Source organism: Bubalus kerabau, chromosome 5, assembly GCF_029407905.1.
Source record: "Bubalus kerabau isolate K-KA32 ecotype Philippines breed swamp buffalo chromosome 5, PCC_UOA_SB_1v2, whole genome shotgun sequence".
NCBI classification, from domain to species: Eukaryota; Metazoa; Chordata; class Mammalia; order Artiodactyla; family Bovidae; genus Bubalus; species Bubalus kerabau.
This window is the reverse complement of record NC_073628.1, coordinates 56,892,510-56,906,823: the sequence shown is the minus strand read 5'-3', so window position 1 is coordinate 56,906,823 and position 14,314 is coordinate 56,892,510. Positions and strand designations below refer to the sequence as shown.

Sequence of the window (14,314 nt, the reverse complement as noted above, 5' to 3'; positions counted from 1 at the left end):
AGCACAAGCTGGAATCAAGATTGCCGAGAGAAATATTAATAACCTCAGATATACACAGATGACAGCACCCTTATGACAGAAAGTGAAGAGAAACTAAAGAGCGTCTTGATGAAAGTGAAAGAGGAGAGTGAAAAAACTGGCTTAAAACTCAACAATCAGAAAACTAAGATTATGGCATCCAGTCCCATCACTCCATGGAAAATAGATGGGGAAACAATGGAAACAGTGACAGACTTTATTTTCTTGGGCTCCAAAATCACTGCAGATGGTGAGTGCAGCCATGAAATTAAAAGATGCTTGCTCCTTGGAAGAAAAGCAATGACCAACCTAGACAGCATATTAAAAAGCAGAGACATTACTTTGCTGACAAAGGTATGTCTAGTCAAAGCTATGGTTTTTCCGGTAGTAATGTACAGACGTGAATGTTGGACCATAAAGGCTGAGCACCGAAGAATTGATGCTTTTGAACTGTGGTGCTGGAGAAGACTCTTGAGAGTCCCTTGGACAGCAAGGAGACCCAACCAGTCAGTCCTAAAGGAAATCAGTCCTGAATATTCATTGAAAGAACTGATGCTGAAGCTGAAACTCCAGTACTTTGGCCACCTGATGCAAAGAACTGACTCATTGGAAAAGACCCTGATTCTGGGAAAAATTGAAGGCAGGAGGAGAAAGGGACGACAGAGGATGAGATGGTTGGATGGCATCAGTGACTCAATGGACATGAGTTTGAGCAAGCTCTGGGAGTTTGTGCTGGACAGGGAAGCCTGGCGTGGTGCAGTCCATGGGATCACAAAGAGTCAGACAAGACTGAGCAACCGAAGTGAACTGATTATTAGTCAATAAACATTTGAGTATCTGGTATGGGGGATAAAGAGTCAAATAAAAACATTGGCCTTGGCTTTGGATTAGTGGAGATCAGTCTTCCCATTCTATATTTTTCTATTAAGAAAGATAAAAATTATAATTATCAATACTGTGCACCTGTTTGTTTATGTTGAATGAGGACAAAAAGGACTAAGAAAATCTGAACTTGTCCCTCTAGAAAGGTATAATCTTATCTCAACCATATACATGTGCAACATATAAAGTGGAAAAATAGCAGAAAGCTAAAGTTAGATTATAAGCCTTTTAAGTGAGTTACAATTCTTAGGCTGTTATAGCTTTTTGCCTTTGGTTCGTGAACAGCTTTGTTTCTGTAGCATCCTTCACCCTCCTTTGGTCACATCTGATGTAAACTGGCTGCCACAATTGAAAGAGAAAAGCCTAGTATACCTATTGATTTAAGAAAAGCTTTTCTTAAGAAACAAAGTTGTTTGTAGTAATTTGTATTGATCTATTTGGAAGAGCTGCCTCAGCATTTCAACATAAGCTTAGCAGAGGTGGTGCTGTAAATGTGATTCTTAATTATATTACCTTAAATGAAGAAAACCCTATTTCCCCAAGTATATCTAAAACTTTCACTTTCTTTGTTTTCTTCTGGCATGGAGGCAATATATAGTAGTCAAAAGTTTCAACCACTGTTGTTTTTTGGTTTAACAAATGGGGGGGAAAAAAAGAGTAGTCAACTGGGACTTCCCTGGTGGTCCAGTGGTTGGGCTTCCTCTATTTCATTGCAGGGGGTAGGGGTTAGATCCCTGATTGGGAACTAAGATCCCATATGCCATGTGGCAGCACTGGAAAAAAAAAAAAAAAAAAGGTAGTCAAAAGCAAGCACAGGCATTTGAATCAGATCTGAGTTCCTCTTCTAGTTCAGCCTTTTATTAACTGTGGGACTTAGAGCAAATTACTCCATGGATAGAGGAGCCTGGTGGGCTACAGTCCATGGGGTCACGAAGAGTCAGACACAACTGAGCGACTTCACGACTTTATTAACTGTGGGACTTAGGGCAAATTACTTAACCTATTACGGGCTTCCCTGGTGGCTCAGATGGTAAAGACTCTGTCTGAAATGTGGGAGACCTGGGTTCCTGGGTCGGGAAGATCTCCTGGAGAAGAAAATGGCAACCCACTCCAGTATCCTTGCCTGGAGAATTCCCATGGACAGAGGAGCCTGGTGGGCGCTACAGTCCATGGGGTCGAAAAGAGTGGGACATGACTGAGTGACTAAGCATAGCACTTAACCTATTGGATTCTTGGTTTCTTCATATGTCACATGGGAGTAATACAGAATGCCACATCTATTTGAAACATCCAGAACAAGAAAATTTGTAAAGACAGAAAGTAGATTAATGATTTTGCCAGGGGATAAGGAGTAACTGCTAATGGGTATGGGATTACTTCCTAGGGAATAAAAATGTTTTGGAATTAGATAGTGGTCATGATTGTACAACTTTGTTAATGTGCTAGAAACCACTAAATTGTATTGGTTTAACAGGGTGAATTTTATGGTATGTAAATTTTATCTAAATAAGTAAATAGAATGGGAATGATAATGTCTACGTCACAAAGTTGTGACATTTAGAGAGCATATAAAGCACATAGCACAGGCATATAGTTAGTACTAAACACGCGATGTTTGAGTGTGTGTGTGTGTATGTGCATGTACGTACTTGGTGAACATTAGATTAGGAGGTTGACACATGGGGATTGAGGGAAGAATAAGAGGAACAGAAGGAAAGAATGAAGGACAGAACAATTTTGAGCTGAAGCCAGATTTAGGCCCAGGTCTCTAAGCTCCCAGTTCAGTTCTGCAACTCCCCTCTTGTTCTTTCCTGCTCTGCCCATGAGACTATAAAATGCACCCTTGCATAGGAGAGATTTTGTTACAAGTGAGTCATAACCCAGGCTCTGTAGCTTGCCATGAAACGGTATTTTACTTCAGTGGGAGATTTTATCTGATTGAGTGAGTATAGTGTGACATTACCTACTTAAGCTTCTTATTCCAGTTTCCAGTTCCTTTTCCCCTTCCTAATCTTCTTTGCTAGGATAATCTATTTTCCATGGAATGGGATAGCCCACTACTAAAAAGGCTTGGATAATTCTGCCTGCTCTTGAAAGAAAAGACATTATTACCTTTAAGTTGGTTATCATTTGCAACATGCTTAGTTTAGTCTTAAAAGTCATTTCTGATTTCCGTATGGTTAGTTCTTCAGCCTTGTGAGTAGCATTTAAATAAAGAATGGGTTTAAAATAAAAATCAGTTCTGGTTTTAAAATTTTATTTTGCTCTGTCCACTTTCCAGCATCAGCATTTCTTTCTCCATGCCTCTCTGTCTCACTAGGTTAAGGCAACAAAGAATCTTCCTGCAATAAATGCACTTCTCGAAAGCAGTCTTTTGAAAGTAAAGCCTCAAAAAATATGTATTGAAGTAAATTTCACCTTAAACCTATTGCTCAGTTCCTATAGGCTCTAGACATATAGATCATGCTTGTATTTATTTATTTGTATAATAACTATGAATATATTTGTCTTATCTCACCTGCTACATTGTGAATTCTTAATGGTAAAGATGTGTTTTATTCATCTTTATTGTATCCCTGCAGTGCCTACCGTAGTACATAACAGACAAATTAGTATCTGTTAAATCGTTTCCGTGTCTGGTAGATTATTGGAATGATGTGTTTTTCCACTTCAGAAGGACATTTTTCCTCCATGAAAGATACACTATTTTGTATATTTGCCCATGTTTTCCTGTCTGGTCCCTAAAAAAGAGCAATAATAAGCATTTGATAGATGACTAGTTAGGCTAGAGCTGCCAGTATCCCAAAGAATGAGTTTCATGTCCCAAATAATGAGTTGCATGCAATATCAGAGCTTCACCATGATATAGGAAATAAATCCTTAGTATTCATTCCCTCGGCAAATCTATATTAATGCCTAACTCTGTACTGGGTTCAGGACACTCAATAGTGAAGCACCGTCCAAGTAACTGATATTTTTATTTTTAAGTTGAGGTTATGAAAGAAAGAAGGGTTAGCGTTTCATTGTGTATCCTCTGAAGGATTTCTTACACATTGGGATTTCCCGCTTAACCATTAGTCTTTGAGGGCATAAGGATAATGCATATGAGAAGTTCTAAGATTAAATGGTATTGACAAAAACAGGAGTTGAGATGCTTCACTAACTTTGTGACAGTACAGGAGAATTAGCCCCAGTGTATCTTCGATGGAATAACTATAATTGTCTTGTTTGCATGGTTCAGAAGAAGAATGCATTCATGAAGGTTGTGGTTAGAGTGTCTTTCATCTTCATCAGAGCTTACTCACAGGGGAGCCAATGTGAAGAGTGTGAGGTGTGTGGGTGGATGTGGTTTTTTCTCTAACAGTTTTAAGATCTGAGGTGAACTTGCTGTTTACTTCTTGTAGGAAAATAGTTCACCTCTAGGGATGGTCCAGGGAATTTGAAAGGCGTCATTCATATTAAAATAACAAGAGAGTAGAGTCCTTGCGAAAGATATAGCTTTTCTTTCATGACTCTCAGATGTCTGGAGTCTCCTGTAGGATTTTTAGTCTAAGCGTAGGCCACCCCATGCTTGAAAATTGACTGCATTCTTTGCCAAGTGGGGAGTCTGGTAATCTTAGGGATCCTGGAACTTGATACTTTAACAGGACAGATGTAGCAGTGATTGAGATAAGTGCTCCCTTGCTTAAATCAGCCTCTATGAGGAGGTCTCCTCCTAATATTCCTCCAAAAGATTGAAGGCAGGAGGAAAAGGGGGCGACAGAGGATGAGATGTTTGGATGTCATCACCAACTCAACGGACATGAGTTTGAGAAAGCTCCGGGAGTTGGTGATGGACAGGGGAGCCTGGCGTGCTGCAGTCCATGGGGTCGCAAAGAATCGGACACAACTGAGCGACTGGACTGCACTGAAGATTCCTCCAAAGGCCACACGAAAACTCTATGAAGGAAGGTTGGTCAAAACATGGGGACTCCATCGCGCGTGATGTGCGGTGCCTTCTTTTGTGGTGTTTAGTAGGCAATGTGAGTGGTTTGGATGTATCCCCAGCCTGGGGGTGCCATGTGGCTGTGGGAACCTTTTGACCACAAGCCTTTGAAGTTGAGCTTTATAATGTGTTTCTGTTCCCTGGGGTGGTGTTCTCTGGGCAGGAAGATGGGGAGTAGAACTTGAGGGATTGTTTTGCTTTTCACTTGTTTTATATAAGGCATCAAAACTATCCCAAAGAATAATGAAGCTTATGTATTCATAAAATTCTTTGATTGTTTTAAAAAAAAAAAGTCTTAAAAAATGCTTTTATCACTTTTATTTTACTCAGATATAAAAAAAGGTCTAATTTTAGCTTTATCAGATTAAAACTTGAGTGTGTTATTTATGCCAGACAGTTTTTACCCTTTCTGGGTCATATAATGGAAGAGAATTACATTTCCCAGGATTGTTTTGGTGAGGCCAAATTTTCCAAACTAGAGAGACTTAAGGCCATATCATAAAAGCAAGTAGGTAGTGAGACTAATTTGAGTAAAAGCTTTGTGTTTATTCAAATTAGAGGGAGAATAACTGAACCAATATGGAATTTACTTTTTAGGAATAGTCTATATGATATACTCTACCAGTAACTTTTAATGGGAGCTTCCCTTGTGGCTCAAGATGGTAGAGAATTTGTCTGCAATGCAGGAGACCCAGGTTTGATCCCTGGGTTGGGAGATCCTCTGGAGAAGAGAATGGCTACCCTCTGCAGTATTCTCGCCTGGAGAATTCCATGAACAGAGGAGCCTGGTGGGCTTCAGTCCATGGGGTCACAAAGAGTCAGACACGACTGAGCGACTAACACATACATAACTTTTAGTATTATGGAGATATGTAGGGGCCAGGAAGGAAGGAAGAACATGGGGGAAACAGCTAGTAGGAGAGAAATCATTCTTTTGACATGTAAGAACTCCCCTGGGAAGACCTATTTCAGTTTCTCCTGATTGAAGAATTGGGCTCCTCTTCTGGCTCTTACTCCATGAAGAGAAATGGAGAAGTTCTGCTACTGCAACTTGGAGACATGGCTTGTTAGTCTAAGATAAAAGTAGTCTGTTGGCATATGATACCGAGGAGGCTGGAGCTGCACTGGAGGTGTGTTCCCTATGCTGAGGAACCAGAAGGCCACTGCAGCCAGTGCAAGCTGGAGCTGCTTCTGGAGGCTTCTTGCTCAGTTAACTGGGTGGTTATAGGTTACTTTCATCAAAGTGGGCTTCCCTGGTAGCTCAGATGGTAGAGTGTCTGCCTGCAGTGCAGGAGACCTGGGTTCGATCCCCAGGTCAGGAAGACCCCTGGAAAAGGAAATGGCAACCACTCCAGTACTCTTGCCTGGAAAATTCCATGGATGGAGGAGCCTGGTAGGTTACAGTCCATGGAGTCGCAAAGAGTCGGACACGACTGAGCAACTTCAGTGGTTCATCAAAGTATCTTGTCCTGGAGTGGGTATTTTGTCTACCCCTGCTTGGTCTTAAAGACTCGGGTTCTAAATCTGATCCTGAACTTAGATACTTACTTAGATGAGTGCCTTGGACTTCCCAGACTCAGAACTGGCATTAGTAAACCATCCCTGGGAGATTGTGGAGACAGGAAGTAATGTACAGGGCAGAAGTGGGGACAGTGAGGAAACTTCTTGTTTAAAGTCTGCTGTTTCTGTATATAATGGACTTTCTCCTGCTGGGTTTTTTTTTGATGAGTAGAATTCTGTCTCTTAATCTCTTTTGTCTGAGATCCAGACCTGGATATATTTTGCTGGTTATCCTTTTGGCTTATTTTTTTAATTATTTTGGAATAATTTCAAGTTTGTGTAAATGTCACCAGAACTACTACAAAGAGCTCTCATACCCATGCCATGCAGGCTCCCCAGTTGTTAAGATTTTACTGCATTTGCCCCATCACCCAGTCTCTCTCTGTTTCTATTATATGTATATATTTTTGTGAACCTTGTGAAAATGAGCTCTTGATAGGTAGATAGCTCTTATCTCCTCTGAACACTTCCAGTGTACATTTCTCCCAAACAAGGACATACTTTTACATATTAGCATTTGCTGTTGTTCAACTGCTTGGTTGTGTCCCACTGTTTGCGACCCCATGGACTGAAGCACTCCAAGCCTCCCTGTCCTTCAGTATTTCCCAGAGTTTGCTCAGACTCACATCCATTAAGTCGATGAAGCTATCCAACCATCTCATCTTCTCTCACCCTCTTCTCTTGCCCTCAATCTTTCCCAGCATCAGGGTCTTTTCCAGTGAGTAGGCTTTTCACGTCAGGTGGCCAAAGTATTGGAGCTTCAGCTTCAGCATCAGTCCTTCCAATGAATATTCAGGATTAATTTCCTTTAGGATTGACTGGGTTTGATCTCTTTGCTGTCCAAGGAACTCTCAAGAGTCTTCTCCAATGCAATTCAAAAGCATCAGTTCTTCAGCACTCAGCCTTCTTTATGGTCCAACTCTCACATCCGTACATGACTACTGGAAAAACCATAGCTTTGATTATATGGACCTTTGTCAGCAAAGTGATATCTCTGCTTTTTAATACTCTTTCTAGGTTTGTTACAGCTTTCCTTCCAAGAAGCAAGTGTCCTTTAATTTCATGGCTGCAGTGATTTTGGAGCCCGTGAAAAAAATCTTGCATTTTTTCCCCATCTATTTGCTATGAAGTGATGGAACCAGATGCCATGATCTTTGCTTTTTGAATGTTGAGTTTTAAGCCAGCTTTTTCACTCTCCTCTTTCACCTTCATCAAGAGGCTCTTTAGTTCCTCTTCAGTTTCTGCCATTAGAGTGGTATCATATGCATATTTGAGGTTGTTGATATTTCTCCCAGCTTATCTTGATTCCAGTTTGTGATTCCTCGAACCTGGCATTTTGCTTGATGTACTCTGCCTATAAGTTAAATAAGCAGAGTGACAATATACAGCCTTGTCGTACTCCTTTCCTAATTTTGAACAAGTCCTTCCTTCCATGTCCTATTCTAACTATTGGTTCCTGACCAGCATACAGGTTTCTCAGGAAACAGATAAGGTGGTCTGGTATTCCCATCTCTTCAAGAATTTTCCACAGTTTGTTGTGATCCACCTAGTCAGAGGCTTTCACTGTGATCCAACGAATGTTGGCAATTTGATCTCTGGTTCCTCTGCCTTTTCTAAATCCAGCTTATATGTCTGGAAGTTTTCGGTTCATGTGCTGCTGAAGCCTAACTTGAAGGATTTTGAGCATAATCTTGTATTTCAGCCTGCAGCTCCCTAAATCAGGAAATCAACAATGAGTCAGTAGTACCATTCAGTGTACAGACCCCATTTAAGTTTTGCCAACTTTTCCAATAATCTCTTTTTCTTTTTTTATGTTCAAAAAGTTGGATTTTCTTTTATTTTCATAAATGTGTTAATTTTTATTTTTTTTCCCCCTTTTTTTTTATTAAATTTATTTATTTTAATTGGAGGTTAATTACTTTACAATATTGTATTGGTTTTGCCATACATCAACATGAATCCGCCACAGGTGTACACGTGCTCCCCTTCCTGAACCCCCCTACCACCTCCCTCCCCGTACCATCCCTCTGGGTCATCCCCGTGCACCAGCCCCGAGCATCCTGTATCCTGCATCAAACCTGGACTGGCGATTTGTTTCTTATATGATATTATACATGTTTCAATGCCATTCTCCCAAATCGTCCCGCCCTCTCCCTCTCCCACAGAGTCCAAAAGACTGTTCTATACATCTGTGTCTCTTTTGCTGTCTCACATACAGAGTTATCATTACCATCTTTCTAAATTCCATATATATGTGTTAGTATACTGTATTGGTGTTTTTCTTTCTGGCTTACTTCACTCTGTATAATCGGCTCCAGTTTCATTTTTCTTTTTCTTTTTTATCCAGGATCCTGTCCAGGAGCACGTTGCATTTAGCTGTTAATGTCTCTTCAGACTCACTGTGGACAGTCTTTCGGCCTTTCCCTGGCATTTATATCTTTGACAGGTTTAAAGAGCAGGCTTTACATTCTATGGGGTGACCCTTAGCCTGGATTGAGCTGTTCCGTGAGTAAACTCGGGTCATGAGCTCTCAGCAGGATCAGGCACAGAAATGATGTGATGTATAGTCATTACCAAGGGGTACATGATGTCTATCATCCACCGTTTTTAGATGTTAAACTTGATATCTGGTCATGTCAGTGCCCTTTACATTTCTTTATCTTCAAGTCACTGTTCTTCCTTTTCCAGTTGCTTAGTCTTTTGTGGGAAGGTATTCTAAGATTTCAGTGATAATCTTGCTCCTGAAGGTGCCTCCTACTACTGGACCTAATGTCCATTGACAACCCACTTGCCTCAGTTGAAGGAAATGGCAGTCCACGCCAGTACTCTTGCCTGGAAAGTCCAATGGACAGAGGAGCCTGTTGGGCTCCAGTCCGTGGGGTTGCAAAGAGTGGACACGACCGGGCCCAGGCCGTACACCTGCCTCAGTGGTGATTTCCCTGGCCTGTGTTTCTTCTGTGTGTCTTAGTGTTTGGGATGGAAGAGCTTTCCTTTGCCACTGTTTGTTTATTGTTTATACCAATATGGACTTCTGAAGTTTTTCAATGGACTTTAATTTCTTATTATTATTTAACAGATGTTTTCATGCGTAAATTGTCCCCAGTCTGGTCAGTAAGCCCTGCTTTGGGCTGATTCCTCTGTCTCTGTAACACATTCCCACCATTGGATCATTCTTAATGGTTGGTAGTTGAGAGATACTGCCTTCCCTTAGTGAAGCGTGGGATTGGCTTCCTAGGGGGCTGTTTCTGCCTCTGCATCCCATGAATCACAGCTCCAGCTGCCTTTTTGCTCCCTCTGCAGCATGGCCAGCCTCAGGAGCACTTTCTCCTGGAATGGAGCTTGTCAGCAGGCTGCTGAGTGTGCTCTCTGGGCTTCGCGTAGCTCCCAGGAGATCCAAGTCTTCGGCAGGGCGGTGGGAGGTGTTGCGTCCCTCTTTCCAGGTGCAGTCGGGTCTGCTTTTCACACTATTCAGGATCTCCACGTGGCCACCAGGTAGGATGACTTGACGGCGTTTCTGCCTGCTTGACTCTCAGCTGCCAGGAGCTTTGGCTGCTTGAGCACGTTTCCGTCACCCATCCACAGAAACCGTCCCTTTCAAGCAAAATGCCGTGTATTACTTGATCCTGACAATTCTGAAACCCAGACTACCTAAGCATGTGTTTTCCTTAAATGGGAATACCTCCTCTGTAACTCAGAATCCTTTAAATTTAGCTGAAGGTCAGAGAGCTTGTTTGGAAATAATAAATGTTTCTTGGCAGAATTATTTCTCTCTCAACTCCTGGGGTTTTTTTTGTAGCTCAGTACTTTGAAGCTTGTAGTAGAATTGACTGTAGTAGAAGGACCGATTCATTTCTCGACTTAGGATTTGTCCTTTACTCTTGGCGCGTGTAGTTAATAAGAAATAAAACATTACTACTTATTTGTGTAAATGCAAATTTGTGTCACTGATTACTTCAGTGACTTATAAAATCTTTTGTATTTCAGTCACTTACAGAGAGGACTTCAAGTTCAGTATTAAAGGTGACATAAAAAAATTTTACCAAAGGAGGGAAATCCTTGGATATCAGGGACAAGTATTGCAGTTGTAATTCTGCTGAGACCTGAATTGACGCTGAAGCCCTGGCAACCTTAGAGTTGCAAGAATAGGAAGCAAAGATAGAGTTCCACTTCATTCACTCCATACGGCCGCCCCTCTTTGGCCGTGGACTGTGCCTTACTCTGGCCTTCACTCATATCATTGATTGGGGTAGAACACAGGCAGGAAGGAGAATGTGTTGCTCTAAATCCACTACGGTAAGTCCCCTCCCTACACATTCTGTTCTGAGAGTGCGTTCGTAGTCCAGTCTATTTGTAAGTCCAACAAAGTTAGCCTAGGTACCCAACTAACACAATTGGCTATATAGTACTTTAATACATCTATATAATACTTTTCACACAATACATAAAAAACAAACACAAAAAATAAGTCATTTTTGACAATTAAAAACCATTCAGTTTTATTAATATATATTCATTTCACATATAGTTAAAATCTTTTACAGTTCATTGTGTTGATTAAAATGCAAATTACAGGCTCTCAGAAACATGTGACCTAATGACGGTTATGATTTCTGTGATTTACAAAATGGAGGCTAATCATTTAGTAAGCATGGATGTACATGAACTGTAAGTAAAAAAGTCATTTTTAATGTTACAGTACGGCATATTGAAAAGTATGGTACAACAGCTGGCATACGGGCTGGCGTCGAGTGAACAGGTGAAAAGAGTTGCTGACTGGAGGAGGGACGGGGTGGGGGAGATGGTAGAGCTGAAGGGTCGTCAGCCACCGGAGACAGAACGAGCTGCGGTTTCGTCACGCCTGACGATCGTGGCTCAGGTTCTGGTTTCTTGCTGGATTCTATTCTATCTACCCTCTTGAAAACACGACCCAGTGGTGTCTGGATAGTGGCTCTCCTTTTTTTCTCATCATAGATGACACAGTGGCAGTGGTTTGCGTTCTGAAGGGCTGCTGCGGTCTTCGTGTACCGATACTTTCTGGCTCCCATGCCTCAGAAACTGACCGTGCCTCCTCAGACAGAGCTAACCTAGGCGGCCGGGCACGCGGATGCGCGTTGTCTCGGACAGTTTGCGGCTGTACTCCAAAACCAATTTTAAACGAAGTATCTCCGCTAATGGATCTCTAGGTACATCAGTTTTTACTAGCATTACTTCCCCACTCTACCTTAACTTCAACCCAAAGGGTAATACAGACTAACTGATGAGAGGACTAATAAAAGTTTCTCTGAAAAGTACCTACTTTTTTTTTTTTTTTTTTTTTTTAAGGAAAGGGACCCTAAGAGCTCTTAGGTAGAATAACAACATTTTAAAAAAGCGTTCACCACCGAGTGGTCATACTGTCTTTTTCCTCCAAGCTTTGTTCCTCATGGTCTTGGGCAGTTTTCATAAGGAATCTCTCAGTCTGTTTTTAATTGGGGTCCTGCAGCTACTAAGTTCTGTTTGGCCCCACAGAGGGAGAAAGTGTGGTGTAGGGGAGGGGTGTAGGGGGGGAGGAATTTCTCCTCTACCCTCTTATCTCCACCTGGGCCTAAGAATTAAACTGACATTAAACAGATAAGCAGGAGAAGAGCGTAAATACACTGTTAAATCTTATCTGTACGTGGGAGTCCTCAGAAAAGAATGAAGACCCAAAGAAGCAGAGTTGTGCTTTTATATACTGAAATTGGACAAAGAGAAGTAAATTACGAGAGGTGACAAGACATAGGGGCTTGGGCTAGGGCAGTTAATGGTGGGAAAGTAAGTAGAAAGACACTGGTTAGTTTAACAAGACTTATTTGTACAGACTTTTCTTGACCTCGACTCCGGTAATAAGAATGTTGCTTTCCTCTGTTATAGGGAGGACATCTTCCCAGTGAGTTTATTTCTGGCTTTCAGGAAGATAAAAGGGAGGTCAGAGTGCCCTTCTCATACCTGCTGTTTGTTCAGTGCCTTTAGCTCAAAATCATCCTTATGCTAAAGAGGCCTTTTGGGGGATGGTATATTCTGCCACCCTTCACAGACATTGTTTACCATGAGGTATTCACCTGGCCCCCTGAGACCTAAAAAAACAGCTCCTGCTCCGTTCTAAATAAATAGAGAAACATGGCTTCTTTTTTGTTCTGTTTTACCTTTTAAGTTACTGCTTCCTCTTCTGTAAATGAGGATAGTAATAGTTTGTCTCTGGTAGGATTATGAGCATTAAATGAGCTGAGGCAAATAAAATGATGTACTTAGAAAGGGCTCAGTAAATATTGTGGGGGAGGAAAAATATTTTCCCTCTACCCTTCTAGATTTTTGTCTTTTATAAAAAGACAGACTAATGAGGGGAAAACGACAGATGTGTACACATAGGAGCTACTCAGGAAAAACTAAGTAACTCCGAAATGGCGCAAGCCAATACCTTAAATACTGTCTCTAGCTAAAGATGAAACACGCTGGGGTGGGGTGAGGTGGGGGGAGTCAGTTATCGGTGGTTATCAGGAAAAGCACACTAAACAAGGGTAAGGTTATTAGGCAGTTTAAAGTGGTTGCCTTCTGCATTGATAAGAGTTTCTAGACATTTCGAGTCTTCCTCCTATTCGTGAAACTGGAGGAATATACCCTTACAAATGGGAGATTTCCCTTTTAAGTATAAATATCTCTTACAAAAAGTAACTTCTCAGTTTTCGGAGCTTAACCTGTGTCTGCTAGTTCTTAAAAATAACCTCAAAATAGTATGTCAAAGAGGCATATTTTGGGATGATATATTTTGTTCCCCTTCATTATCTGACACATAAACAAAATGCATTACTGCTTAGCTGCTCCTTCTTGTATTTGAAACATTTGTTAACCAAGATAATCTGTATTTAAGAATCATAAAGGGAAAAAAAAATGTTTTGGCTTTTAAGTTAAGACAATTTGCTTTGAATTTTCCTGCAGTCAGAGTCGGCAGGGTTAATGTGTTCCAGCTGAGAAGCCATGCTGTTACCTTCTGGCAGTCCCATATGCAGATGCCGTTATATTAATTACAGTAGAAAACATGATTAACTCAAAAGTCCTTAACTGTCAGTGAAGCAGCTGCTTTAGCTCTGAAGCAGGTTTTCTTCCTCCTTCCTCCTGTCGGTCTCCCGTTTTTCATCTCTTTATTAGAGAGCCGCTGAGACTGCCCAGGAGGCCCCCAGAGCCCCGGCTTGCTCCGTCACCTTTTGATCTGCAGCTGTAGCAGTCCAGGGGAGCTCTCGTAATGAACTTCACGTCTCGTTGAAAAACAACCAGACACTGCCTAGCCCCCTCGGTTATTTTTCTTTCAATAGTTAAAACCTGATGGAATCCTGGAATTTTAGAACTGGAAAGGATGTTAAAGATGACCTAATCCAGCTCCCTAGTTCACAGATGAGAAATCCGAGGCCGAGAGAAACAAGTGGATTGCCAGAGTCACAGGGCCAGTCGGCGGTGAGGCCCCGGGTCAGAGCGCCGCCCCGCCCGTGCTCTGCCCACCGCCCTGCTGTGCTCCACCCTCACCAGACCATTTGCCAAGGGGAGCGAGGAGTGGAACCCTCTAGTTTCAGCTTCATTTTTCTCCATGCTCTCTTTCAAATCTTGTAGACACATTGAAGAGCAATGAAAAAAACCTAAAGATTAGTGGGAGAAGCGAAGAGCTTGGATAATGATATATTGAAAACCAGATGGAGATATCCATATTGAAGACTTTTTCTCTGTCTAGTAAGTTGCACACACAACCCTAGCAAAGCGCCTGGAAACGAAAATTCGAACTGGACTCACTGTCAGCCCCCTCTCCCATTGCACTGGCTGACGGTTGTTTGACTCCAGCGAGTTTATTTATAGTGACTGTTT

The 14,314-nt window shown here is 41.6% G+C and overlaps 1 protein-coding gene and 1 non-coding gene across 5 annotated transcripts in view; both read left to right on the top strand.

Annotated features, from left to right (window-relative positions):
- Positions 1 to 14,314, top strand: part of DSTYK (dual serine/threonine and tyrosine protein kinase) — a 58,121-nt gene that overhangs the window by 5,444 nt on the left and 38,363 nt on the right. The gene's annotated exons all lie outside the window — the stretch shown is intronic.
- Positions 6,136 to 6,208, top strand: TRNAC-GCA (transfer RNA cysteine (anticodon GCA)). Its single transcript has one exon. It is a non-coding gene; the product is annotated as a tRNA-Cys (tRNA).